The sequence below is a fragment of the Lepisosteus platostomus genome, chromosome 7, assembly GCF_059453375.1.
Source record: "Lepisosteus platostomus isolate fLepPlt1 chromosome 7, fLepPlt1.hap1, whole genome shotgun sequence".
Lineage (NCBI taxonomy): Eukaryota > Metazoa > Chordata > Actinopteri > Semionotiformes > Lepisosteidae > Lepisosteus > Lepisosteus platostomus.
Window position 1 is genome coordinate 62004026 of NC_142617.1, and position 27325 is coordinate 62031350.

General features: G+C 37.3%; 1 protein-coding gene across 5 annotated transcripts in view; it reads left to right on the top strand.

Moving 5' to 3' along the window:
- Nucleotides 1-27325, top strand: part of otud7a (OTU deubiquitinase 7A) — a 107576-nt gene that overhangs the window by 31819 nt on the left and 48432 nt on the right. For 2 of the 5 annotated variants that reach the window (XM_088641610.1, XM_088641607.1), the window contains exon 3: nucleotides 19800-19932. The exons of 1 other annotated variant lie outside the window; for it this stretch is intronic. The gene's annotated coding sequence lies outside the window, so the exon portion shown is untranslated. Of the gene's footprint in view, nucleotides 1-19799; nucleotides 19946-27325 lie in introns of all 5 variants that reach the window. 2 more of the 5 variants (XM_088641609.1, XM_088641608.1) reach the window with 2 other exon arrangements.

Here is a 27325-nt window from a genome sequence, read left to right on the forward strand (position 1 = left end):
AAAAAATGAAATAAGAGCAAATAGCTTAAATATCTTAAACTTACTAAGTCCAAGACTGTATTTCCTAGCTCTGAAATTTTCTCAATTTGTTTTTTTTTTGGTTATTAATGTCTTTGAAGCATTAAAATATGTCTATATATTAGAAACACCATTATCTTCTTATTTTTTATTGTCCTGTGTTTTTTTCACTTCAATAATTTATCACATCTGCAACTGAAGCTTGAATGGTACATTAATAGTCACCGGTCAAGAGTAGGATCATCTTTATGGGGTTTAATAAATGTGTTTAGTGCCCAACACCCTGCATTCTCAGAAAAGAATGGCATAAACATTCTTTTTTTCCTTGTCTTCAAGTGCATTCTGAAGTTTCCATGTGGTTTCTGTGAGTCAGAGCTGTAACGATTCTAAATTTATAAATTGTACAAAAAAACTGTTTTTGAATGGCAAGTGAAGTGTTTCATGATGATTTCAACTAGGAATACTTCAAATAATCATGGTTGAAGTAACAGTAGAAAAGTTAGTATTAAGGCCAGCTTCTGCTAGTTTGTCCAGTCTAGTTTGTTCTTTGTGTGTCCTGGACTGTGAGTAACTCTTTTAGTGCACCCCTCACTGTACTGATTGTATTGTATGTATTGTACTATTATTATTGTATCATTCGTTACACTGTGGCTGTGTTGTCTGTGTGAAGCTGCTGTTGCACTGCAATTTCCCTCACGGGATCAATAAAGTATCTATCTATCAAACTTGGTAAGTATTTATATGGTTAATAAAATAGGATGGAGAGGTGGTCTAGGCAGTTAAGAAGAAAGGCAACGTCACACTCTGAGGTACAGTATAGCTCATACGTTTAGCCTGGTATAGTTCTGATGAACCGTTATGTGTTGTATAGTGTTGTCTTAGTGTCCAGTCTTAGAGGACAGGTATGTCTGCAAGATTTCAGGGTGTCTTTAAGGCAGCAGTGTCTGAAGAGCTGAAGAAGATGTGAAATCAGTTCAAGTAAGCCAGTAACCAGCTGGTTTATCTCATGAAGAGTGCAGTTTGAATAAAAACCTGCAGACACATCCGGCCTCCGTGATCAAGATCAGAAGTTCAAGTCAAGAAAGGAAAGAACTGGGAGTAATGAAAATCGATCCACTTTGTTGTGAAATGCTGGAAACGGGAAATTAGAAAATTGTCATGTTTATATCCTCTGAATAATGGAATTATTCTAGATAGTGCGATTGTTTTTGTAGCTTAGAAACTGTGCCTTTTTTCTTTTTTGTTATTCCACTGTCTCCCCCTTTAGGATTTTGAAATCTAATGTCTAAATTTGCAGAGAATGTTAATTTCTGCAATTTGCAGTATGAAGGATGTGCGATTTGCAGTATAACGAGAGGTTATCTCTGCCAGACTACAAATTTTACTTCTACTCCTTTGTCTTGCAAGCACAATCTGTTTGGTTAAGTTATTTCGCTTCTGTTACTTGGCATTCTTTGGAAGAAACTGTAGGCTCTCCATATAGGTCTATATGCACTGTATATTGATGTCCGAGTGCTAAGCAAATTAATAATAATGGACACCAGAATTGAATTTATTAAATTTCCCATAGACATTGTAGCTTGCATTTGTGACCTATAATTATGCACTTAGATACACCTTGACATTAAGTAAAGAAATTGCAAAATCTCAGAAGATTTTGATTCTGTTTTGTTGCTTCTTACAACTATGAACTCCATATAGGTAAATTCCTCTTTGTACTCTAAACATTTAAGCAGATATTTATAATGCCCTTGCTCATTCCAGGACTTTATGGTCACAGTACAATCCCTGTCCCCCGGCATGGACAGTGAGTGCCTGAAAGATGAGGTTGTCTGTTTGCCCAATAAATAATCTGAGCTCTTATAAGAACTCTGTTTTATGTTCTTTAATTTGAGGCTTCATTCTTTATTAACTGTCACTAGTTTGAATAGGGATTTGAACATTACAGATGAAGACATTTCTTGAAACAGTATTTTGAACAGTATGGTGTTTGACTCTCTCCACTGTGACTTTACAGCACTCCCATCTGGGTGATGCCACTCTGTCCCCAGATGTAAGATTAACAGAGTCAGGATATCTTTCATTCCTTCTCCAATCTCACTCTCAGCGGTGTAAAACTGCTCTCTTATCTTTGGTAACACTCTTGTACTCTATTCTTTGTTAGTGATGTTTGTCTCTCGCTGTTGTATTGTTGTATTGGACTCGGCTGTAAAAAAGATTTCCCTGAGAGGAAAATAAAGCTTGAATTGAATATAAATTTGGATTCTGAAAACAATAATCAGCATAATGTATGTTATGCTTGACCTTTATTGGGTTCTTTGTTATCTCTCTTGTCCCTAGACAGTTGTTTTAGCTTTGTCAATTGAGCAGGGATATTCATTGCTCTCACCTAGCACTCTTGTGAAATGTTAATGCCAGTTTTGGCCTCTTGCAGCAGCAGAAACAGCAGCAGAAAGCTGCTGGCTGGTCTCATAGCAGCTGTTGGTGCTGCAATGGGAATTTCTGTATTTCCTCCCCTGGTGCCCCTCCCTGTCTAACTGATGGTAGATCCAAGGTGCTGAGACAGTCTGGGTTTGGGCGTCTGTTGCTGTCACAGTCAGATCCTTATGACATGGTACTTCTGTCACAGCTGTCTGATTAGATTTAAGAGGTCCTGGATCCAGGAACCTGGTTAAAATGTTTTGTTGTTTTGGTCCTATTCGTTTCTGTTTTTGAAACCTGTAAAATTAATAAACGATTAAAAATTAAAGGAAGAGAATGGAAAATGGACCTTTCAAAATTTTCAGTTTCTGAAACATTCTGCTTGAAGTTTTAAGCTATATCTATTTTGACTACAAAGTGCTAATACTGCTGGTGGATTTTGTTTTTTAAATCTTTAAACTTGTGCTGCGCTGCACTGAAACATGTTATAGTCCCAGCAGGGTGTTTGTGCAGATCACTGCATGTCTTGCATAGTGGAAAATGGAAAGTATCACAAGATTGAGCTTGGCTTCTCTTTTTCAAGAAACCTTTCCATGATAACAATAAAGGTACCAGATGGCTTGTCAGTAGCAAGTCTTCCAGCACTTACCCACATTGTGAAGTTTGTGCTTAAAAAAAGCAGCAATTTGCATTTCGCTTTGCAAAGCAGACAGACAATTTCATCCTGTCAGGTTAAAAAAGATTTGATTTCAAGAAACAGATGCAAAATAATATACCATTCTTAGCACAAGTACTTCATATTAGTCAACATCATGTCAAGTTTGTATCTGTTAACATCAAATAACAGGCATTGCCAACCCATCCTCTATTAAATTATAGGCTTTCTGACATATTGATGCAGGGGTATCTTCTTCTTTGCAAATAATGTAGTTTGAATTTCATCATTTTATTTTTGATCTACTGTAAATGTGTTCAAATCTGTTTTATTGGGGGACTTCTGCATATACTGTACATATAATTTTGGGTCCCTAAAGGACAAATGAGAAATGCTCTTAAGCGCTAAAATGTGTTTTAGCAGGAGACCCTGTCAATAATAATTTAATATGACAACTTCTGTATTTCAGTTTAAATCATATAGGTGATATAGAATCATATTGGCCAAGAGAGAATGTGTTGTAGAGCTCAGAAGCAACCGAGAATCAAGGAAATCAAAATGCAATGATCAATTATCAACCAGGCTCTTACCTGGTTATACAATCTGACATTGAAAGATATCCCTAAAAAATATAAACCAGCAAAATTATTAACACCCCCCAGTGGAGGACTGCAATATTATGGCCATTGAGCATATCTCTGTGGTACTTCAGCACTTCTGTACTTACAAAATAAAGTTAAAAGTAGTAGGTAATATGCCTACTTCATGTTTTCTTACTCTTTTATGTATGTTATTAGATTAAATAACCTAACTGAAATAGACAGTCCTAATTATTTTCCCTTTTCAACTGTCTCATTATAGTGGTGCACACACCCAGTAATCGCTAGATGTAAGGTAGGTGGTCTTTCACAAGGCTGTTTTAAACTGTTTAAACAAAACTAATGAGCTCATAAAACAGAATGCTTAATAATTTGCTTTTAGGAAAATGTAGGCACTTCAGTAAATGTATGGTTTCACCCGCACAGACTGTTTTTCTTATTGGTAAGTAAAGAAAAGTCACATCTAACACGATCCTTGTGTTTGTGAGCCTTATTGTTTACTCTTTTGACACTGTAAACTACAGTATATGATTAATTTTTTAAAGAGATACAGCTGTAAACCTGCTGTTTACATCACACAAGGGCTTTCAGATCAGGCCCTGATTGTACAAGGCTTTTCCCAAATTAACAGAAGACAAGCCATTTACCATATGCAGTAGAGTAGTGACTCATTTGTGTAGACCACCAGCACACAGCTAACAGTTCATTCTATCAGTTATAATGCATTGCTTAAATGAAGGCATTCTTAATGGGCGATGGCCTGTGGCAGGTATTTAAAAAAACGCAGTGTGATTTTCTCCAAGGGCACAGAGCATGGTTTATCTTTAACAGTTCCGCTCTGCTCTGGATGACTCACATGTGTGCACACCCAGAGATTCTGCTGGTCAGCAGCAGTAGCCTCTCAGCTTTCAACAGTGTCAAGCAGACAGTAGTATCACTTGATTACCAGTACATTTTCATAAAATAACTGGAGGGGGAACTTTATTTTTCATCAACCCAATTTCTTTTGGTTGAGTTCTTCTCCTGTTCAGTACAGATAGTCCAGTGAGTACTCATCAAGATTGAAGGTTTAGTCATAGTTTAAAGGATTGTCTTTTTACAGGAACTGCAAAATATGTGGTTCATTATTGGAATGGCACGGTCCCAGCAAAGTGCACAAAAATTATGCTTGTACAGAATAAGTACAGTAATCCCTTGATTAAACTTAAGCATTCTTCATCAGCTTATGAGTCTATTCAGTGGATCTAAATGAGTTCATTAACAGCATGTTATTAACAGTGTTTGAATGAAACATTACTGGTATAGAAATGAAGGAATTAGTTCATCAAGCTAAACATTAAGTCAATTGATCTGTTTGACTTCAGTATAGTTACTCTTCCAGTACAGCTTTATTTAATTTTGGCTCCTGTCTCTGGTACTCCGAGCTTCTGATTGCTTTTGAGAACTGTAGGATGAAAACTGTCAGCTTCTCAAAACTTCACAGGCATGCACAAGCATACATTTTCTCCTATTTGCATGTTTAATAGTTTTTCTACACAAACAAATACATTTCTTCCTTTCCAGTTTTCAGGCTTTAATTTGCTTAATGGGTGTGTTTGTGTGGGGGGGCTTAAGGTTAATTGGTTTCCAGGGTGACAATCGTCACTTTATGTTCTGAGAATGAAAGGAGGCATTCTGGAATAGGTAGAGTCTTCTTGTGTTTTCTGGAGTCTGTAAGAACTTTTTTAAGGGACTTATAGTTCACTTTGAACTTCAGATACTGTATGTGCTGTAGTGAAGCATCTGCAGTGTTTACAAGTACAAAATCATGACATCATTTTCCACGAGTGTTTTCACTGTGGCATTGTAACAGTTCTACAGGATTTCTAGTTATTTGCTTTGCATATTTGTTATTGCTGTGACCTTTAGAGAAACAAATGACTTGGACCTGTTCTCAAGCAGAAGGTTTGATATTTTAATGTCAACAGAACTGGTCAGTATTTACTGTGGTATACTATACTACACTTAGGGTTTAATTCGAGCTTTATTGGTGCTTTTAACAGCACAAGGGAATCCTTTTTAATTGTATTAACCACCTATTTTAAGGATAATCCTAGGATAAACACTAAGAGATGCTTAAAGTAGTTCTGGGGTATTCCAAAAGAATTGTATAGTACCCAGCTTTAAACAGAAAAATAAACAGTAAACTGTCTCAAACATTAATGTTACTGTATGCTGCTGAAATTGTTTAGTTCCTTTAAGCCTGACTTTACTCTTTTAGCTCAATTGGTTTTTGGAAGATACTTGCATAAGGAGCATGGGAATGTTTATAGATGAGAGAGCTGAAGGCAGAAGGGGAATAACTAAAACAGAAATTGATTGTGCCGTAAGTCATAATGCTTCAAACTGGAAAAGCACTGTATGGACCAATAATATAATTAATTCTAATAGCTTGGGGCTTCTAGTTCACAGAAGACTTCCTGCGAAACAAATGTTATTGAAAAAGAGGATATGCTCTTGCTGTTGAATGGATTCTGTTACTCCGTATAGTTTAGAGACAAACCATTTTCATTGGTTGCAGAAGGTTTAGACTAGTATACAAGTACAGAACCCAGAATTTATCTCTGTTAAAACCGTGTTTGGAATGTTTATCGGCGGCTCAGTCCAGCAACTCATCACCCCACCGCAGTGACTAAGGTACATGTTGCACACATACACATGTCCTGTGAGATGCGAGCTGTCATTCTGATAAGTTTTTTAGCCACTTTTGATTCATGCTGCCCAGTGCCACAGACATAAGCCCTTCTCTTTATTTAGCAGAGTCCTTCATGCAAGGTGACTTATAAGAAATAATCATGGTTTGTGTAATAAGGTGTTATAATTTCATAGTGAGCTATAAGTCAAGTCATTTAGAGAAGTACATAGAGAGATGCGATGTAGTTAATGTTACAACATAATGCAATACAAACTGCGGTGCAAGGGGCAGGATAATGTAATGTAGCAAGATCTCAGGACTGAACAAAGACTAATGTAATAGTTCTAATCATGGCTTAAGAATATCAGATATCAGGTGTTAGGATTTCTCTTCAAAGTTACTTTCCAGGTAAGGATAAACAACACAAAGAAATACATATTTTAAAAATAGGGTAACTTTCTCAAAACCTGGGGGTGGCTCTTGCTTATTTTACATTACATTTCTTATTTTTTTCACACACTAAAGCTCTTGCTAAGACTTTTTCCTTTTACGGAATTCAAAACCTAATTTATTTTTTTAAGATCACCATGTTTAAACGTAAATCAGTAATAAAGGTGCACACAGGACTCTTATCATTTAACTACAGATGTTCTGAGTTCCCTTATTTAATTCCTCCATTACTGAAGTGCATGGTGAGGCCCGTTTATTACACGTTGCTGGTACTTTTAATGGAGTTTCTTGGTTTCCCTTTCCTGCACTGCTGCAGATGTTAAAAGAATCCCCGGTTGACCTCATCTGTAGCTGAAGTGGGATGAATTAAAAAGCTTCTTTGGATGAAAACGCGCAAACGGATTCTTTGAAATAAAAAAAAAAAAACACCACAGAGACTACAAGTGTGTGAGAAGCCTTAGAGAGGAAATTTGAAAAGGCTTTCAAACAATTTCAAGTCATTCTGTTCTGGTCTGGCTGTTCAGTTTGTTGTACAAAGGGCCCATCTTGGTTTAGTTGCAGTTGGACAATGCCAAGAGCACCACTTAGGAGAAAAGCAGGACTTGTAGCACCTGCTTCACCAGTAGCTTGGGAACAGAGCATAGGAGAGGTATTGACTGGAGCATAGCTCATCTTCGGCCAGAACATGTTCCTCATGTGTGATACATCAGGCAGACTTCCTAAGTTAAATAATTTCTTCACAGCTACAGTCAGTTCTGATAGTTCACATTTTGTGCATGACTATAAAAAAGACCTCTGATTAGTTCATATACCTCTCAGCTGTATAGCTCTGCCACTTTTATTTACATCCAGACTGTGCATACGAAAAGGCTGAACTAGGTGTTGTCTGAAATATACATTCCTCCTCGAAGCTTAAAACTATGAGTGTCGGTAATAATCGAAGGAAATGCTGTTTTTTACTTCTTTTACAACTGGAGCGGCTGCAGTATAATACTTTTTGTGAAGACCTATAAGATTGGGACAGCAAAGTTAAAACAGTTATTTGTACTTTACAGTTAAGAAATCTTTGGGCTTATGAAATTAATATGAATGATATTACACTGTGTTTGATTGTTTTGCTAATTCTGCCCATCCATGATATTATTAGAACTAAATTATTCTTTGTGTTCAACTCTGTGGACTATAAGTGAAGTGGAGCATTCAAGCCCAGTTCTTGGATTGGATTATATACAGTGCCTTGCGAAAGTATTCGGCCCCCTTGAACTTTTCAACCTTTTGCCACATTTCAGGCTTCAAACATAAAGATATAAATTTTTTATTTTATGTGAAGAATCACCAACAAGTGGGACACAATTGTGAAGTGGAACGAAATCTATTGGATTTTTGAAACTTTTTTAACCAATAAAAAAATGAAAAGTGGGGCGTGCAAAATTATTCGGCCCCCTTGCGTTAATACTTTGTAGAGCCACCTTTTGCTGCGATTACAGCTGCAAGTCGCTTGGGGTATGTCTCTATCAGTTTTGCACATCGAGAGACTGAAATTCTTGCCCATTCTTCCTTGCAAAACAGCTCGAGCTCAGTGAGGTTGGATGGAGAGCGTTTGTGAACAGCAGTTTTCAGCTCTTTCCACAGATTCTCGATTGGATTCAGGTCTGGACTTTGACTTGGCCATTCAAACACCTGGATACGTTTATTTGTGAACCATTCCTTTGTAGATTTTGCTGTATGTTTGGGATCATTGTCTTGTTGGAAGATAAATCTCCGTCCCAGTTTCAGGTCTTTTGCAGACTCCAACAGGTTTTCATCCAGAATGGTCCTGAATTTGGCTGCATCCATCTTCCCCTCAATTTTAACCATCTTCCCGGTCCCTGCTGAAGAAAAGCAGGCCCAAACCATGATGCTGCCACCACCATGTTTGACAGTGGGGATGGTGTGTTGAGGGTGATGAGCTGTGTTGCTTTTACGCCAAACATATCGTTTTGCATTGTGGCCAAAAAGTTCGATTTTGGTTTCATCTGACCAGAGCACCTTCTTCCACATGTTTGGGGTGTCTCCCAGGTGGCTTGTGGCAAACTTTAGACGAGACTTTTTATGGATATCTTTGAGAAATGGCTTTCTTCTTGCCACTCTTCCATAAAGGCCAGATTTGTGCAGTGTAAGACTGATTGTTGTCCTATGGACAGACTCTCCCACCTCAGCTGTAGTTCTCTGCAGTTCATCCAGAGTGATCATGGGCCTCTTGGCTGCATCTCTGATCAGTCTTCTCCTTGTCTGAGCTGAAAGTTTAGAGGGACGGCCAGGTCTTGGTAGATTTGCAGTGGTCTGATACTCCTTCCATTTCAAGATGATCGCTTGCACAGTGCTCCTTGGGATGTTTGAAGCTTGGGAAATCTTTTTGTATCCAAATCCAGCTTTAAACTTCTCCACAACAGTATTACGGACCTGCCTGGTGTGTTCCTTGGTCTTCATGATGCTCTCTGCGCTTTCAACAGAACCTTGAGACTATCACAGAGCAGGTGCATTTATACAGAGACTTGATTACACACAGGTGGATTCTATTTATCACCATCAGTCATTTAGGACAACATTGGATCATTCAGAGATCCTCGCTGAACTTCTGGAGTGAGTTTGCTGCACTGAAAGTAAAGGGGCCGAATAATTTTGCACGCCCCACTTTTCATTTTTTTATTAGTTAAAAAAGTTTCAAAAATCCAATAGATTTCGTTCCACTTCACAATTGTGTCCCACTTGTTGGTGATTCTTCACATAAAATAAAAAATGTATATCTTTATGTTTGAAGCCTGAAATGTGGCAAAAGGTTGAAAAGTTCAAGGGGGCCGAATACTTTCGCAAGGCACTGTACTGTATAGCAGACATCAGTCAGAAGCTTCAGATCTGGCAAATTTATAAACTGTTCCAAATAATTATTTAGTTCTGTTGTGTGTTAAAAGAACAATGCTTGAATGAAAACTAAACATTTTGTGGTGTAGAGTATATGAAATGAATAGTAGTTTTGAATCACTGGCAAAGATATTGTGGGAAACTTTACAAAATTAGCTTTCTGAAGACTACAGAAAATAAAGTTTTTGCCTCATTGGAGGATTAACATGTGGGATTTAATCAGATTAGAGGTGGATTGAAGTTCCTGTCTCTGTTTTTAAGTGAAGCTTCTGAGTGGAAGAGCCTACATCTGCTTAGAGCGAGTGCATTGTTTAAATTATATTGTTCCTGATTTATTTTAATAAATGTTTAACTGTATAATCTTCAAATAAAATTGAGAATTTAATTTTCAAATAATACTTTAAAGTAGCAAAAGGTTAATAATACGTTTCCAAAAAATAGATTGTCACTTGATCTTACCGAATGTGTAAAACCTTGTGGTTTTGGTTTGGGATTTTTCCTTTACGTATATGACAATTGTATGTCGGTTCTCTTTTAAAACCAGCAAAGTGATCTAAAAATACTGCTCAGTGGGTCTAAATTATGCATCAGGTTTTATAAACTCCTTATCTAGTATATTGATGCATAAGAAATCTGGATTAAAGCTAGTGAACTTTCACCCACCCTGTGATTTGCATGTTTGATTGCTGTTTCCTGCTGAGTAATTGAATCTTCGTGTCAGTCTAGTTGAGAATTTTGACGCATGTTGTTTCTGCAGAGCAGAAAACTGTATGTGCTAAATCTGTCTAAAGCAGACACCTGATTAACAGTTCTCCTTCCTCTGGGGAATTGTCACCATCAGTAATATTGGGATTGTCTGTACTAATATTTTCCTGAGTATTTTAAAGGAGTTCTTCCTTAAAAGTACAGGAATTTGCAGGATTACACGTGGAGTGAACCTTTGAAATAACTCAAAAAGTAGAATTGCTACAATTAAAGTATTTTAAGGTCAAAGTATTTATGGAGGTTTTTTTTTAACCTGTGAACATTCTAGGAATATGGGGTGTTGTAAAATAAATTTTACAACAATTTTAGAATACTTTTATTCAGTCTGTTTTCACATTTGATAATGCTCAAAACAATGTGATAATATTCCTTGGAGACCTTTACATGTCTAAGCTAGGAAAGAGAGCTTTAAACAAAACAAAAAAAAACCTGTTACTTTTTCAAATAGAAAAAGTATGTACAGTATTTATACTTTCTGTTTGCAAATGTGCTTAAAATGAGAAGTTGTATAGTAAAATCTATTTCTGCAGTATTTGGACTTTCTTAACTCTCTTTTTCTTCGGTAAATTTAAACAATCCCTTCGTCTTTTACAGCTAAATTCAGCTAAACGAAGAGTCTAAAGCATATAATGGGTTTGCTGTGCTTAGATTTCCTGCAATTGTCACTCATTTCCAGATTTACTCCCTGAATGAGGGTGATTTCTTTATCTAGACATATTCAGAGAGGTTACAGAATTTATTTTCATAACTTTATAACAGTCTAGGAATAAGCAAAGAAGGTTTTGCAACGGTTGTGCCTCCATTGTTTTCCGAGATGTGCTTCACTTCAATCACTCAGACTGCATGTAAAATGTAACTAATGAGAAGAGATGCTATCAGTAAATGGTGTATTGTTTTTGTTGTAGAAGACACTTTCCCCTACTTCCAGGAAGCAGACTTGTGAAACACTCTTTAATTATAATTTACATGAAGAGAACTTTTTAAAGTTTCTGGTTAAAACATTGAAATGAGGTCTATTTGTAGCTGACCTTAGTACACTCATATGATTAGACAGTGAAGAAGAGTATAATTGTGCTTTTTGAATACATGAATTAATGGAACAATTTAGAATCAACCACTTAAAATCAAGTTACGTCTGAGCTTCCACTTGAAAGTCCAGTCGATACAAAGTGTTACTGGTTTGGAGCACTGCAGACTTTTACCCAAGAAGGTCCAGGTGGAACAATGCCTGATCAAGTCACCTTAATTCAAAAGGCCTTAATTCAAAGCTTAGGTCACTGCAAGAAAAAGGCCACACTTTGTCAGTTTTCTGTGCACCCCATAATGCCTCGAATGTCACCAGAAGCAAGGGAGAGGGCCATTGGCATGCTGCAGGCAGGCCTGTCATGTGCCAGCGTTGCCAGACACTATGGAGTGAGCCGCTCCACTGTGTCCCGACTACAGAGAAGGTTTCAGCAGACCTGCGGGACAGATGACCGTCCAAGATCCAGCTGCCCTCGAGTGACCACACCAGAGTAGGACCGGCACATCAGACTGGTCCATCTGAGAGATCGTTTCAGATCTGCCACCCGTACTGCTGCTGAAGCTGCCAGCAGACACAATGCCCACATCAGTGACAGGACAGTGAGGCTCCATGCTGCTGGCCATAGAGGAAGGCGACCTGTCAGCTCACACCTCCTAGACGTCACACCAACTGGCTTGGGCCAGACAGAGGCTGCGATGGACTTGTCAGCAGTGGCATCAGGTCCTCTTCATGGATGAGTCACTATTCAGCCTGTTCCACGCAGATGGGAGGGCCAGGGTGTGGAGGAGGAGGTGTTGCATTTCTTTTTTCCATCAGTATATTTTCTGGGGTAAAAAAGATGATGATGATGATTCTTTGCTATTAAAGTCAAATTTAAAGGTTTAGATTTTAGGAGTACTGTAAGTACTGGCCATTAGGATGTGCAAGGAATAATAACTGTACAATGGAAAACCTTTCATTTCATCTTTCATGCAATTTACCATTTTATGGTGGCTATTTAATTTCAGAGGGCTAAAACAAGAGAATACAATTAAAGGTGTTTTGAGAGCCACATCTAGAAGGTTGTATTAGTTTATTTAAATCATCAACTGCTGAAGAATGTGAAAAGGACTAAGCTTAATGAAAACAATTGAGTTCAATTAGGCAATTACAACTTCAAGTGAAAACACAGGCTTTCCCAGACTAGAGCTCTGAACTCCTGGGCTAGGGACAGAGGGTTCAGTTCTGTTGGCCAGGGTCTTCATCTTATCTGGGCTCTTTGACGGGGAGCATCTGTTTGGATATTTCCTCTCTATGGTCACCTAATGCACTGATACTATTTCAGTTTATCATACTGAAATTTAGACTTCCTAAACAGAACCCATTCACCATCTTAGAGGACGTCAAAAAAAATCCTTCTAATGGTATTTGCTTTTTTAGAAGTTGATCAGTATTGCACTTGTATTTATCATCATCCAGTTGGAAGACCTTTCTTGGTTTTTGTTTCGCAGGCAGATCATTTTTACTCATGAGCTTGAATTTGTTGGAAAAGATAAAGGATTAAAGGTGACATAATAAAGCCTATGTCATATAAATAATAAAAGTAAGTAAATTAGATGGAACTCTATTATAGCAATGAGATCAAGGAAAATTCATTCTTTTAAAACAAAGCCATTATTGGAATTTTATGAGTCTTAAGCTAGCAATAAAAATGTCTTTTTTCCTTGTTCAATTGTAATAGATGAAGCAATAACGTCATGGCCTTGAGGTAACAAAGTGTCCAAGTTTCATTTTTGTCAATTTCGTATTGTGGTTTGGCTTGCTCTTTTTCAGAGCTCCTCAAATGTGACTTTTTCACAAAAACTTAACTGACCCGATTACTGTTCAACCTCTCCTGTAGTTTTCATTTTAAAATGCAAGTGGGCTGTACTATTTCGTCCAAAGGTTTTGGACAAACCGATACAAAAATTTTGGAAGAACATTCCTACAGTATTTGTGGAGGCTACGGTCAGGTGTAACAAACACTGACATATACTGTACAACATAAGTTGAAAGTGATTTTACTAACTAAGACCAGCAAGAAGAAAAATGAAATCATAAAATACGCAGGATGTTGAAATTAATTCTGTTAACAAAGAAAAGGATAAAAATGCAAACTCTCATGCTGCTGATGTTGAGCTTTTCTCAAACAATGCTTTTATGTACTTTGCTATCATACAGTACTCATGATATTTCATAGTAACCTGTGAAATAGGCGCATCTTAGCACCATAGAGGGTTAATGGTCTTGTTAGCTGCTTTAAGACCTTCTCACTGTAGAGAAGTCATTTAATTGGCATTTAATGCACTTTTTGCAGCGTTTGGAAAAGGCTAACTCTTTAATAAAAACAAAACCCTAAAAAAAGATCTGGCAACTTTTAAGTTTGTAGGATGTGTGTCTGATACTTAAAGCTAAAAAAAGTGATGGTTCACACTGAAGGCAAGATGTTTTTCTTCACAGATGCTATTTTTGTCATGTCTGAGCATGTCCCAGTAAATGAATGAAAAAAACGTTTTTTTGCACATTAGGCCTTTTTAGGGGAATGGAAAATGTCTTGTGAAACAAGTTGCTAAAAACAGGTTTTGTTAAAAACGTCAATGTTTAAGTGTGAACACCTAATTTCCCTTGTTTTGACAATGAGATCATGCTTGTGTGAGGATGTGTATCTCTTGTCAGCAAAAAAATACATGTGGCACAAGACAAGCTTGCATTTTTAATGGGGAAAATACTGTTAATGCTCATTTACTATGCCAGCTGGACATAGTATTGTCTCTTATATATACAGTAGAAACAACGAGAATGTAACTATATTGCTGCAGATATTTTGTATCAATCAGATTACCCTTGTTAATGATAAAATATGCTTTCTCTCTTTCAGACCACGATGAATGAATTAAGAAAGCTTATGTCTTGGAGTGGATTTTTTATAGAGTTCAAACCTTAACACATAAATAACAATGGGACCCTTGCAAGTTAGAGGGTATATGAAACTTCTAGACTGCACACGCCCTTAGCAAAAGTAACACACTTTGTGCATACTTTTCCAACACATTTTTCTGGGTTTTCATTTGTATTTCATTTCATAGCTCTTCTTTCTCTTTTTGGAATGTTTAAGCATTTATATTTCATTTGGAGGTTGCATGTTACAATGTGTAAATAAAAGTAAAATAAATTCTGATTTATTCTGTCTTGATTTCAGGCTGTTATGCTACAAAATGTTTTTTTTAAATACAGTTTGAAAAAGTGGTTTTGTAGGAAAGGCCGGAAAGTTTTCTTGTGCTCTGTTTTCATTGCTTTTTGCAGACTGGGGTCAAATATTAACTACATTCAGACACATTTCATGACTTGTAAGTCTTGCCTCATGCTCTGTACATTGAAGTTTAAGGAGATATTGAAGCAGTGATTTCATTCATTTTTCTGGGGTGTTGCAAAGGTAGGATGTTCTATAAAGAACTGTAAGTAGTGTTATTCTGGGAAAAAAGATTTTTTCATACAACGTCTAGGTAGAAATGCCCTTATAAAAATCAACAGGGATTTTTAACCTGATATGAAATATGCTAATCAAATAAAACCTGTGTAGATCCAGAACTATAGAACATACCTTTAAACACAGATAATATTTTATTTCATATGTGCAGTTTAATTTATTTATCTGACTAGCGGATCATTTAACTGGATAGCATAATTGAAATTGTCTGGTATTGCCAAAAGCAAAGGTTTTCAAACTGCAGTCTTTATTAGCTCTGTGCAACTCAGACATTTGTCACATCAAGTGCTGCTTTTGAAATAAAAAACACAATTTGCGCAAACTTTTCATTAGGTCTCGGGTTGCCTGAAGTGTCACTTTCTAGAATAGGAAACAATCAGAAAAGTGCCCCAAGGATGCTAGGTATTTTTCAAACTAATGGTGACAGCAAAATTCTTATAGAATGACTAAGCATGCTCTGTGGTTATTGTTTTTAAACTTAGGCTGCTATACAATGATGGTTACAGTACATTTGAAAACATTTTTTTTAATTTTTAATAATTTGAATACAACTAACTGATAGAGAGTTCCTTTATTAAGAGGATAAGCCAAAAACAATAAAAATAAATAAACTTTGTAGACTGATCATGCACTAAAAAGTTTTTGCAATTTATGCTATTAAATAACCATGAAATACTTTTGTATAAAAGAAACAAAAATAGCCTTATATATTGTAGAGCAGTTCAATAATTACAATGTCCATTTATGTCTAGAGGTTAGAAATCTCTTTTTAAAATGTTTTTTTACGTTTTGTAAAAGTTTCTGATTTTTTTCTAGAAAGAAACGTTGCTACATGTGATAAGTGCCTTCATACGTCTGCGAATATATATCTTCCTGTCATAAAATATTCTGAATAGGCTTTTTTTTTCTTACATTAGACACAGAGGTGTACTAGAAAGTTTCGTGTGCAATTTACTTTACAAACCCTCACCTAACACCTAACGTATGAAAACTGTAGCTTGTGTTGTGTCTGTTGTGGTTATGGTTAAGTTAAAAACAACAGAGTGATATTTGCATGTTTTCATCTAGAATAGGAAATTCATACTCATGCTGTGAAGTACTGGTGTTATAACACTTCTGATTAAAAAGTCAAAACAATTGGTTGGAAAAAAGTAACCCTGACTGACTACACAATTTTTCTTTGTTACTGGTATTTTATGGCCTATGTTCCTCTTGTTTTTAACTAACATTAGGGACGCTTAAAGAACATAGGATCTCAGCCATATTGTTAAACTCAAATCTAATGTTTAGATAAAATAACTACGAACTATTTCTAGTCAGACTTAAAGCCAGGGTGACATCTCATCACAGCCCTCTGTCATCCTGAATTCACAATGCAAGTGCAGTACTGACCTTAGTTGAGTGAGTCATGATAACACTGGCCAGCTTGGTTTTTGTCTAGCACAGAGGTTCCCAGTCCTGGTCCTGGAGTTTTAATAGCTTAATTCCTTAATTGAAGCATTAAAGGGGAGTAGCATTTTTATATGTTGGGCTTAGATTGAATCAGCATTAATAAGTGCATTTCAAACCACAGTGAAAGTAAAATGTATACAGTAACATGTAAAACTAGATGAAATTTCCAGGTGTGCGCAGTGCCATATTCTGCGATTCAGAACAAGGCAACAGATGTTCATGTGAGGTGAAGGTGTGAGGTGTGAGGCCCTATGACATTGTAAAGAAGCAGGCTTGTGAATATGTCGCTTTTAATCCAATAGAAATATTGCCGACAAATCGAGATGGTTTTGCCGACAAATACTACTTGTTAACTCTGCATGCAGATCATGTTGGAACATTACAGCAGTGAAATGTCTCCTGCACAACTCGTACTGATTTGCTCTTACATCACATTAACATTAGTCACTGCAGGGACTAGTGAGCAGGAAGGGCCGCTTCACGTTGCAATTCTCGTGAAGGGGTTTGCGAAAACAATGACATCCATACAGGAGTTTCAAAAAGTTCACCATTTTGTGCTTAATTTGTACAATTGTGTCATACAATCTATTGATTTATTTTGTTATTGAGATTTAATACCTGGTCTGAGAAATTGGGGCTGCAGTTCCCCTTTAATTGAACTATTTAAACTAGTTACTTGGTTTAAACATTTGCAAGTTTTTTTTCTACTCTGAAGCTTGTGGTTTTGCTGTACTAATGAAATACAAGGCAACCACCACCATTTTTAAAAGCTGAAAACAATCAAACAGTTCAAATCAGTCCAATTTGAGACCCAGACACGTAATAAGGTCAAGATTGGGGTCCTCTGGGCTATTAAATTTCTTTAGCAAACATATTGCCAATTGTACAAAAAATGTAAAAGAGGTTTCAATATAAGCAGAGTCACAGCTAAACCACTCTTTTGTGGCACTTGTAAAGCATGGTCTGTTGATATTATGACTTCAATAGGAAAGTCTTTTCATTTTTTCACAACAGGTTCAGATTCTCTCCGTTTTCTGACAAGCGAGGTCAAGTTTATTTTCTCGACAACCGTGATCAACAAAGGATTACAGAAAATATTTTAAGAGGTTCTCATAATGAAATCCAAAAAGACTAAATGTGTTTTGATACTGACAATTGCAATAAATTGAGTGCATTTTGACACGGCATGCATACTATATTGACGTCTCCCGATTGGAAGCCTTACAGTACTGGAGCGAATCTTTAGTTTTTTGTATCTTGTGTAAAAGAGGTCACTGATCTCCATTGGCCCTTCTGTGTTTCACCTATTCTGACCACAGGCTTGTAGACACTCAGTAGTGCTGCAGGCAGTGCGCACTAAGGGCTGTGAAGTGTAGGCAGTGACAGTGGGACAAGTGCTCCCCGCTCACACACAGTAACCTCGAAACGATGAATAGAGAAGATAATGCTTTCATCCACTGTCTCAACAATGACAGGCAATTAAAAAGATAATTATGGCCAAATTGCTATAACAGGGCCAGGTTGTGGCGACACGCTTTTTATTTAAAAAAAAACAAGAATCTGCAGTGACATTTGTTTGTTGTTCCTTTTATTATTATCATTCCTCAAGCAAGTGTCGAGTCGTCAACACGGCTTTGGTCTCTGTGCCGCCCCTGCAGTACTTTCAGCAGGCTGTTGGCAGTTGTTTCTGATCTCACCCTTCCTCCCGGGCTGTCTCCAGCTGTCTGACTAAGCTCTAGTTTTTCCCTACAGTGTCTCCTCAGTGACTGTACACTGGACATGTCCTCCACCCTTCTCTCTTCACTGCTTACTTAACACGTAGCGTCCTACACCATAATATGCCTTTGGCTCTGTAATACCAGTAAGGCAAAAAAATGTTAAATATGTATTACAAATTCTGTCTTCGCGTTTGGAAGCCAATGGAAATGATAAGTTTAAAGACACAGATCTAAATGTCCTTTTCAGAGGTATTGTGGCGCATACCTGACAGTCCTGGCCCTATCACTTCAACTCCTGCAGGAAGTCCTTCAGCTCTAAGTGTACAGTGGCTGTGATAAAAATAGCTGTGCGGTGTGTCATGTCGACTTCCTGTATGCTCTGTATGTGTTTAGCATTTGTAATTGAGAGACACAGGCCCACTATATTTCCTTTTGCTCTGCCTCATCAGACGCATTAATCCGTCTTTTGCTTTTTCCACTGACATGACATGTTAACGTTCATTTTCTGTGCTGTAAGGAAGAGTCTGCATGTGCTCGCTTACTCTGGAAGCTGGCTAATGGTTGAATCTGCGCTGCAGACATTACTGGTGAAGCCCGAGCTCTGATGAATGCTTCACTTAGTGCTTTCCATTGATTCATTTTTCAATAAACGTATTTACATTCGGTTATGATTTGTATTGATTAGTTTAAGAAAGATTGGCAGCTCAAAGAGATATTGAAATTGGCTTTCCAGGATATGATTTCCATGTAAGAGACTGCAGGAACAGCAAATATTTTGCCTTTTTTGTTTTGCAGGATATTGAGCAAAATAACAGGATACATAAGAGTGTCTTGTTTCTATTACACAAGTGCTAATCAATTATTTTTGTTTGCGTTCAGTTTGAGGCCTTGATTGGCTCAAGCTGTTTTGACAGTTCTGTTCTTAGTCACTGTTTAGGTGTTGGTTTGTCATTGGTCAAGTGTTTCATTTGTTTCTTCTATACAGTCAGGACTGTGATCATAGCTGACCTGTGGCAATAGATTTTCTAACTGTAACTGATTGATTTAAATGCGATAGCACAAAGGGGACTGCTTATTGTTGTGAAGGAGATAAATTCTCTTTAGTTGATATCTTAAGCAACATTGAGACAAATGTCTATTTCTCATATAATCAAACCTATTGATTGTAATGGATAGTACTGAGTCTGGGCTTAATAATAAAACAAATGTATTTTTAGCCTCAGAGGTCAATTTCCTGAAAGAAAAAGACTTGAAGAACAAACTGAGAATACCATTGCTGTTTAATTTGTATGTACATACTAACATTTCCTTTTGAGTAACCTGACCCTGAACTGACCAAAAATTGAATTTTTATAACATCATTTTCAATAGAATTTTTTGAGGACAGTCAATTTTAGTTTTGTAAAGGTTTAGTCATTTCATAAAAAAAAGATTTGACTGGACAGACTAAAGCTTTTTTATATGTTTATTCTTATGTCATTTTTGATCATACTTTTATTGTATATTGTATATATTATACTGTCCTTCCTGATATAGCAAAATATAGACACTTTGATCTAGTGTCTGCTTCTCTGAAATTGTGCTCAAACCATCATGTTTCTGATTTGTGTTTTTCAGGCCTCATCGGAGACCACCTTGTGAACATTCGCTCTCATACCACAGAACTAAAATGACCAGCACAGGCTCAGACACAAACATGTCCATTAGGAGGTTATCACAGAAACCACAGTGAAAACTTATAAAAAAAAATGTGAGTACAATATGTGCTAATCTTTCCTATTTTGGATGTTTACTGTGGTATTGCAATTTAATTTTTTCCCCATGGTCTTACTGTATATAACTGCATCTTGTGGCTTTTATATTGTATACCACACTTTTTTAAGCATCATGGGGGCATTCTCTAGCAAAATGCTACCATGTTCAATTATGTGGAGATTGCTAAGTGCCATGGGAAAAGAAATATATAGGAAAGATCTCTTATTCATACTTTAACAACAAAGTAAAGAAGTAGCTTGAAGGAATTTTTTCTGGTGATTTATAACTCAAGCCCTGCTCACTCACTGGGCCTGTAACTGTAGGAGACACTGCTCATAAAGTACAGTACCTATCAGCAGGTACTCACGTGTCAACTTCCTAAAAAGACAGTTAAACATCTGATGTGGAACATTAAATTTTACTTCTAAGATGCACATTTGGAATTTGGAATTAAGTAATCATGTTGTGATCTAAGAAGTAATGGAAAACAAGTACCTGAAATTCTTCCTAAAACTACATTGATTGTGTACACACACTCTTAGTGACATGCTAAAAACCGATGTATTTTTAATGGCCCTAGTTGCTAGTTGCTCTGGGCTGCTGATAGTGCTGTATCAAGTACTTTTTCCTGAAAAACAGTGAAATCTGAATCCCTCTAACGTGTCTGAGGAAACAAGGAATTTCCACTTATCTGCTAATGCCAAACGTAATTTAAGTGAACTATAATAAAAAGACAGGTTGTAAAATTAACTCAGGACGAAGCTGTACTCATGTTATAGTTCTTGGATAGATAGAAGGCAGGGATATTTTGTAGGTTCTCGTAGGTTTGCCTAATTCAGTATTTTAACTTGATTGACGGGGAAGTGGATTTCTGTCAGGTTTCCATTTTTGCATTTCTTTGTCATTCTTTTTTATGAAAACATCAGTGGTCAGGTACTTGGCAAGGGCTGGTGGTTTCCAAGGACATCAGGTGCTCTAGGGATGCCTGAGCAGTCCATATTTGATTTTAAAGGGTATGAGTGAGAGTAGACAGACAAGATCGTCTATCGATAACGCTGGCTGTGTTGGCCTTGGGTGATTACTGAAGCAAGCAGAATGTAGAATTATCGATCATTTCTGCACTGCAGAGGTCCTGTCTACTCTGTGCTGGGTTTTGTGATACACTTCTTAAATGCTTCTTAAATATATTCATTTAGGAAACAATGGAGAAGATGAAAAATGGAAGTTTCTCTCTGTGGCCTTTTCCCAAGCCATCTTGAAATTGTAGCCAATCATTTTTCTGTTATTCAATATCTTAACCTGTTTAACGATCTCGCAGCTCATGGGACAAGCTGCTGACTGGGAGTTGTATAGGAGAACCCAATTTATGGGCAAAAGGTGGATGAAACCCAGGGGAAATATAGGCAGCACACTGACAGGGGATGGTGGTGTAACAGGCGAAGCAGAGATCACAGGCGAGCAGGCAGGGATACAGCTCCACAGACAGGCAGCCAAGCAGCGGTTGTGGAGCTGCAGGCTCACTGCAGAGGTGGAGACTAGCAACAGCACTAAGGGCAAACCGAGCGAGATGGTCAGGCAGGTGTGAAGTCATCACGCTGGAGAAAGCCTCAGAATGCAGGTGATCTGGGTCGAACATGGGGAAGACATAAAAAAAGCCAGGGGGAGATCTGGGAATTGTGGTCAAGACAACAAAGTGAGGATTCCAAACCAAAGCTCAGGAGACAAAGCTAGGGAACAAGCTTGGGATCACAGAAGCTCAGATTCCTGGCTTTATGACAGGGCCCAGAGCAGAGTCTGAACAGTCCTTATACATCCCCCAATCACCCGGACAGGCAAGATGGTGACTGCCCCCAGGTGATCTGGGTCTCCTGTCAGATTGTTTCCATGGCAACCGGCGCTGAGTGACAGGTGGGCGGCACGAGTGACAGCCCGGTTGCCACGGCAATGCAAGGTCTTCCCAAAGAGCAGCTTCTGGGGTGAGCCCGGCACTCTTTTGTGTTGTTTTGTGAGAAGAGCACTATACTTTGCTTAGTCTTAGTCATAGATCGTTTCCTTTTTTGCTTTTTTGTATTCCTATGAAAATTACGTGAATAGGAAACTCTGAGCTGGATTGGAGACCATTAGTAGGAAACAAATCAGGGTTATGTTCCCTCTGTAAATACTCTAGCTATAGGCCAGTGGTTCCCAGTCCTGGTCTCAGTGCCCCACAGACCTGCTGGATTTCATTCTATACCACCTGAATTAAATAAATGAAGCTTACGTGATCCAAGAAGTTTCCATTTAATGTTTGCGTTTCGTTTCAAGTTTTTCTCGAAAAGAGTAGGGGTGTTACCCTGGCATCCTGGCCAAATTTCCCATTGGCCTTTATCAATCATGGCCTCCTAATCTATGAACTGGCTCCATCACTCTGCTCTCCTCTCCACTGATAGCTGATGTGTGGTGAGCGTTCTGGCGCACTGTGGCTGCTGTCACATCATCCAGGTGGGGCTGCACACTGGTGGTGGTGGAGGGGATCCCCATTACCTGTCAAGCACTTTGAGTAGAATATTATTATTATTAAAATCAATGAACAATCAATGATTGTATAACTGAGGGCTCCACAAGGACAAAAACCAAATTGGTGTGGGTCACCAGTACTGAGATTGGCACTGCTATAGGTTTTGGGAATTCTTTTTAGAATCCATTTTTTTTTTTGCTAAAATCAGTAGATGGCATGAAAAGTTAATCTTTTTTTAACATGAATCATTTCACCTATTTTGTGTGTAGAAATTGTGTCCACTCATCCAACCTTCTGAAAAGATACAAAGATACAAAGTTTAAGTCAAAAACTGTCCTTTGTAAAGAATGTAAATATTTCAGTTGTATTTTCTGCATACTTGAATGATTAGATCCATCTAGTTCATCAGTGTAGAATTTCACTGATTTTTCAGCTCAAGGTTTGACTTATTTCTTTAGCTACTGTGGTGAAATGAAGAGACTTGCTTTAAGAGAATCCTTTGTACACCTCTTTGCTGGTGTAGCATTATCAACAGCTACTAATTATAAAGAGCAGCTTATTTTTGATTCAGCTTATTATTGGCTCTGTGGCTAAGGATCAACGCCTGTGGCTGGAAGGTTGCTGGTTCTTATCCCGCGGACGGCAGAGGAATCCTACTCTGTTGGGCCCCTGAGCAAGGCCCTTAACCCCAACTGCTCCAGGGGTGCTGTACAATGGCTGACCCTGTGCTCTGACCCCATGCTTCTCTCCTTGTCTGTGTGTCTCATGGAGAGCAAGTCGGGTATGCGAAAAGACAAATTCCTAATGCAAGAAATTGTAAAGGGTTAATAAAGTGATGTTATTATGTTGTTTTTATTATTATTATTATTATTATTATTAATATTATTACTTTTCTTGACAGATTGCATCTGTGGCTGGAATAAAGTATAGCCATTCAGCTATAATACATGTGCAGCTGGACTTTGCGTTGCTTTTCTACTGTAGCTAAATGTTCAGCAACACACAGAAGACCAGCTGTTTTCTCCACATCAAAACTAGTGGCACCAACACTCAGATTATTAACGTATTAAAAGTAGAGACATTAATGGTACCGACAGGATAATGAGTCATTCCTTGATAAGATAAATCATATTTCCCCACATTTTTTCACCTGTTTGCTTGAATGAAGTGTTTCATTTCATTGTTTTGAACTTGTGACTAATAATAGCCTCAATGCACAACGTCTGTGTTAAAGTGGAAATTATTTGATAGAACTGGCACTTTTTAAACCTTGCAAGGGAACCTTTCCCCATTTCATTTTGCAGACGTGCAACGAGTGCCCTATTCAAGCTCATTTGATGTGATTTTTCCATTCAGTAGCTTTTTTGTCCAGTACGTTTCGGGGAATCAAATCATCAGACATACTTTTATTTTCTTACACCTTGCTCTTGCTTTCTCCAAAGACGAAAACCAAGTCTATCTGCTGTGGTGTGAACATTGAAGAAATTTGATTTTGGAAAATGCAAGAAGAGAGTTATCTAAAATTGTATTCTCAGTATAATTTATCATGACGGGGAAATCCATATTTGAAGTTTAAAAAAGGACTATGTTATATGTTCCCAGTCTGTTTTCCTTTCCAGTGCAATTTTGTGCCTTTTAGAATGTCCTTCTGATGTCACGTGCCGTGCTTCCAAAACGTATAAAATATTTAACTGTTTTGCAAGGTAAGAGGTTATAAATGAGCTGTTCGGCCCATACCCTACCTCGTTTGGTTGCTCGGAGCTGATGAAGATCATTTTCTTTAACGTGTTTTCCTAAAATGCACAAAAACATTTCGTACAGTAAACCGGAGGTCAGTGCAAACAGACACACTGTACTGTTTCTTTTTGTAAGGAAGTGTTTCATTTTGGAAAAGCAAATGTGAAATGTTTCTCTCCATCAAGTAATTATGTAACTAATTGGAAAATTAAATTTGATTATTCTGGTTTGAGAGAAGTACAATTCTGAGACTATTGTTGGTCATTTTGGCAAGACAACTAACAGCTGGGGCTGATAAAGAGGTGTTGGATATTATTGGAAACCTGGTAGAAGAGGGACACATACATTACATGTTAAAAAAATTCCAGTGTAGCTGTCAAGTAATACCAATTCCTTAATTATAGAGTCCAGTCATGAATCAGATATTTAAAGAGCTGACTGGGTCTTGCAATGGTATGGATTTGTAGGACTGGTATTTATGTAGCAATGTGACAGGGGATAAGCCTTTCACTCACTTATTCTGACCTTCTTTAGAATTCGCCACAGAAAAACATGTTTTGGAAGGAGAGTAGAAACTGGTGGGAGTTTTTTCTCCTAGTCGAATTCCTTAGTTATTCTGATTCTGCCTTTTTAGTTGCATTACATAATAAAGTAAGAATGTGTTTTCCCCAGACAAAACTGTTGGGTAATGTAAACAACCTTAAGTTTGATGACTAGTCAAGGCTAGTCACAGCAAATATCCAGATTTCCAGAGCTATCCTTAAGAACCTATCCGTATTATCTGTATTAAATATATGTAACAATAATATTGCAAATACAAATGGCTTTTGCCTATTTTTACCTTGATAACCATCTTTCTAACTGTCAATTGCACATGGCTTTCTTGAAATGAGGATGGTTTTGTCAGTAGCTATAATTGTTGTATATTCCATATCCAAAGCCTTGAGAAATGGAAAGGGAATTAATTAATCAGTATATGATCCAACTATTGGGAAACATGGGAAATTCTACCAGAATGGACAGGGCCCCTCTTTCCTATAGTATTGATTTGGACTGCATTTTTCAAGTCTTTTTTGATGCACAATACAGGCCATCCTTCAGATAAACAGTGAAAGAAATAATACATGATAAGAAGTAATTTAATACAAGAGATGGGTTCTGTGCCCGTAGTAGTCTGCAACTAGATAAAGTAAGGCTTTGATAAAACAAAATCCACTGGATTCACTGCTTTTGAAATATGGATGGAGGCCTCAAATCATACATTAGGATTTTCAACCTCCTCTATCAGTCCCAGAGCTGTAGCAGGACTCTTATATAGATTCAAATTGCTTTGATCTTAATTTTAAATCTGTTTTAATGCAGCTGTCTCACCCAAAGGCTGTAAGTGTAGCATTGCCTTGGACTTCCCTTTAATAGGTAGAGTGCTTTCTTTTTTAATGTTGCTGAAAGACATAGCAAAATGAATAGAAAGATGGGAGTTTTTGATATGTGGGTCAAATGAACCAGAATGGTGATTTCAAATGCAGCACTTTGTTATAAATTATGCATATGCTAAAGTATTAATAATTATTTTTCCTTGCTAAAAATGTTATTCTGTTCTGTATTAACATGTAAACGCCATTAAGGGATAATATTTTATATTAATTTCATTTTTTTGAGGTAAAAGTCTTGCCTTTCTGTTTGCTTTTTATTTTAACTCCGTTAAAGAGCTGTTTGTGGGAAACTGAAATTTTTCACATTTCTCAACATACCCCTTAATAATATCTATGAATCCCATATTTCTCTAATAATAATTTATTTTTTATTTTTGATAATTCACTTGAATGGTTTTCCTATTTATTTCGGAAGGAAAAACAGGTTTTTTCTCATTGTTTTGTTTGTTTTGACAGAACCCAGTATTTATGTATTTGTTTTTCCATAAGTGAGCTGAGACAATTTGCTGGACAGTGAAGACAAGACCTTATTTTAAGGCAGCATGACAGCATTGCTACCTTACAACTCTTGTATTGCTGCAAAACTTACTTAGGATATGTGAACTGATTTGGTGGAGCAAACAGTTTGTCAGCTGTAAATATCTTTTATGTGTCTTATACATGATGTGTGAATACACTGTTAAACCTTGTAATAAACTAATTATATATACACATTTGCTATACAGTACATGATAAGTGCAAGTATGCTAGTCTTTAAGGAAAGGTATATGCCCTGTTATATTCATCTGAAAGATTTTGTCACCAAATAATTATATGAAGCTATAAAGGAATCAGAAGAATCATTAAGATAAACCAGAGAATTTAGAAGCCAATTTAATCTTGGATTAGAATACTAAAAACAAAACTGAAAAGCTGTTTGCATAATCATGGAGTCGGATTCAATGTGTTTTACTGGTTTCTAGCTCTAGAACTATCTCGGTGATACAGTAAATAGCAATTGTGATTAAAACAGAATTTTTGCAGTTATTTTTTTTGTAGATTTGGTGTATAGCTACAGTAACTCAGAATAGTTTATTATCACCTCTTAAGCAGTTTTATGCGATTATAGCATTATTTGTATCCACTGCTATTATTACACGACATAATTTTACATGCCAGCATTTGTAATATTGACTATTGTAATATACCAACATTAAGTCCATAAATCCCCACATACACAACATACAAAAGCAGCTGTCTGAGATGGAGCATTTCAGGACATGTCCTTTCCCTGTCTGAGAATCCTGTCAGTTGAGTCTAATTGTTTCAAAATGTTGGTGGGCTCTGCTTCATGTCCTTTTTTGCTTGCAAATAAAACAAAAATCCTTTTCTTTGGCAGATGTCCATGTCAGACAACAGGATGCCGTGCATGTGTTGTGAATTTCAGCCAGGCATGCTGCACTGTGATAAGTAAAGCCTCTGAGAAGAAAACACAATTTTGTCAAACGGGCTTTGATCTGAGGGAGCTGGGAGAATTTTTTTCCCCTTTTTCTCCGATGCATTGAAAATGAGCAGCAAGCGTTAAAAAGGGCAGCAGTGTGGAGTGGTGGTTTGGGTTCTGGATTTGTAACTGGAAGGTTGTGGGTTCGAATTTCTGTTACAGCACTGCCGCTGTACTCTTGAACGAGACACTTCACCAGACTTGTTCCAGGAAAATACCCAGCTGTATAAATGGGTGAAAT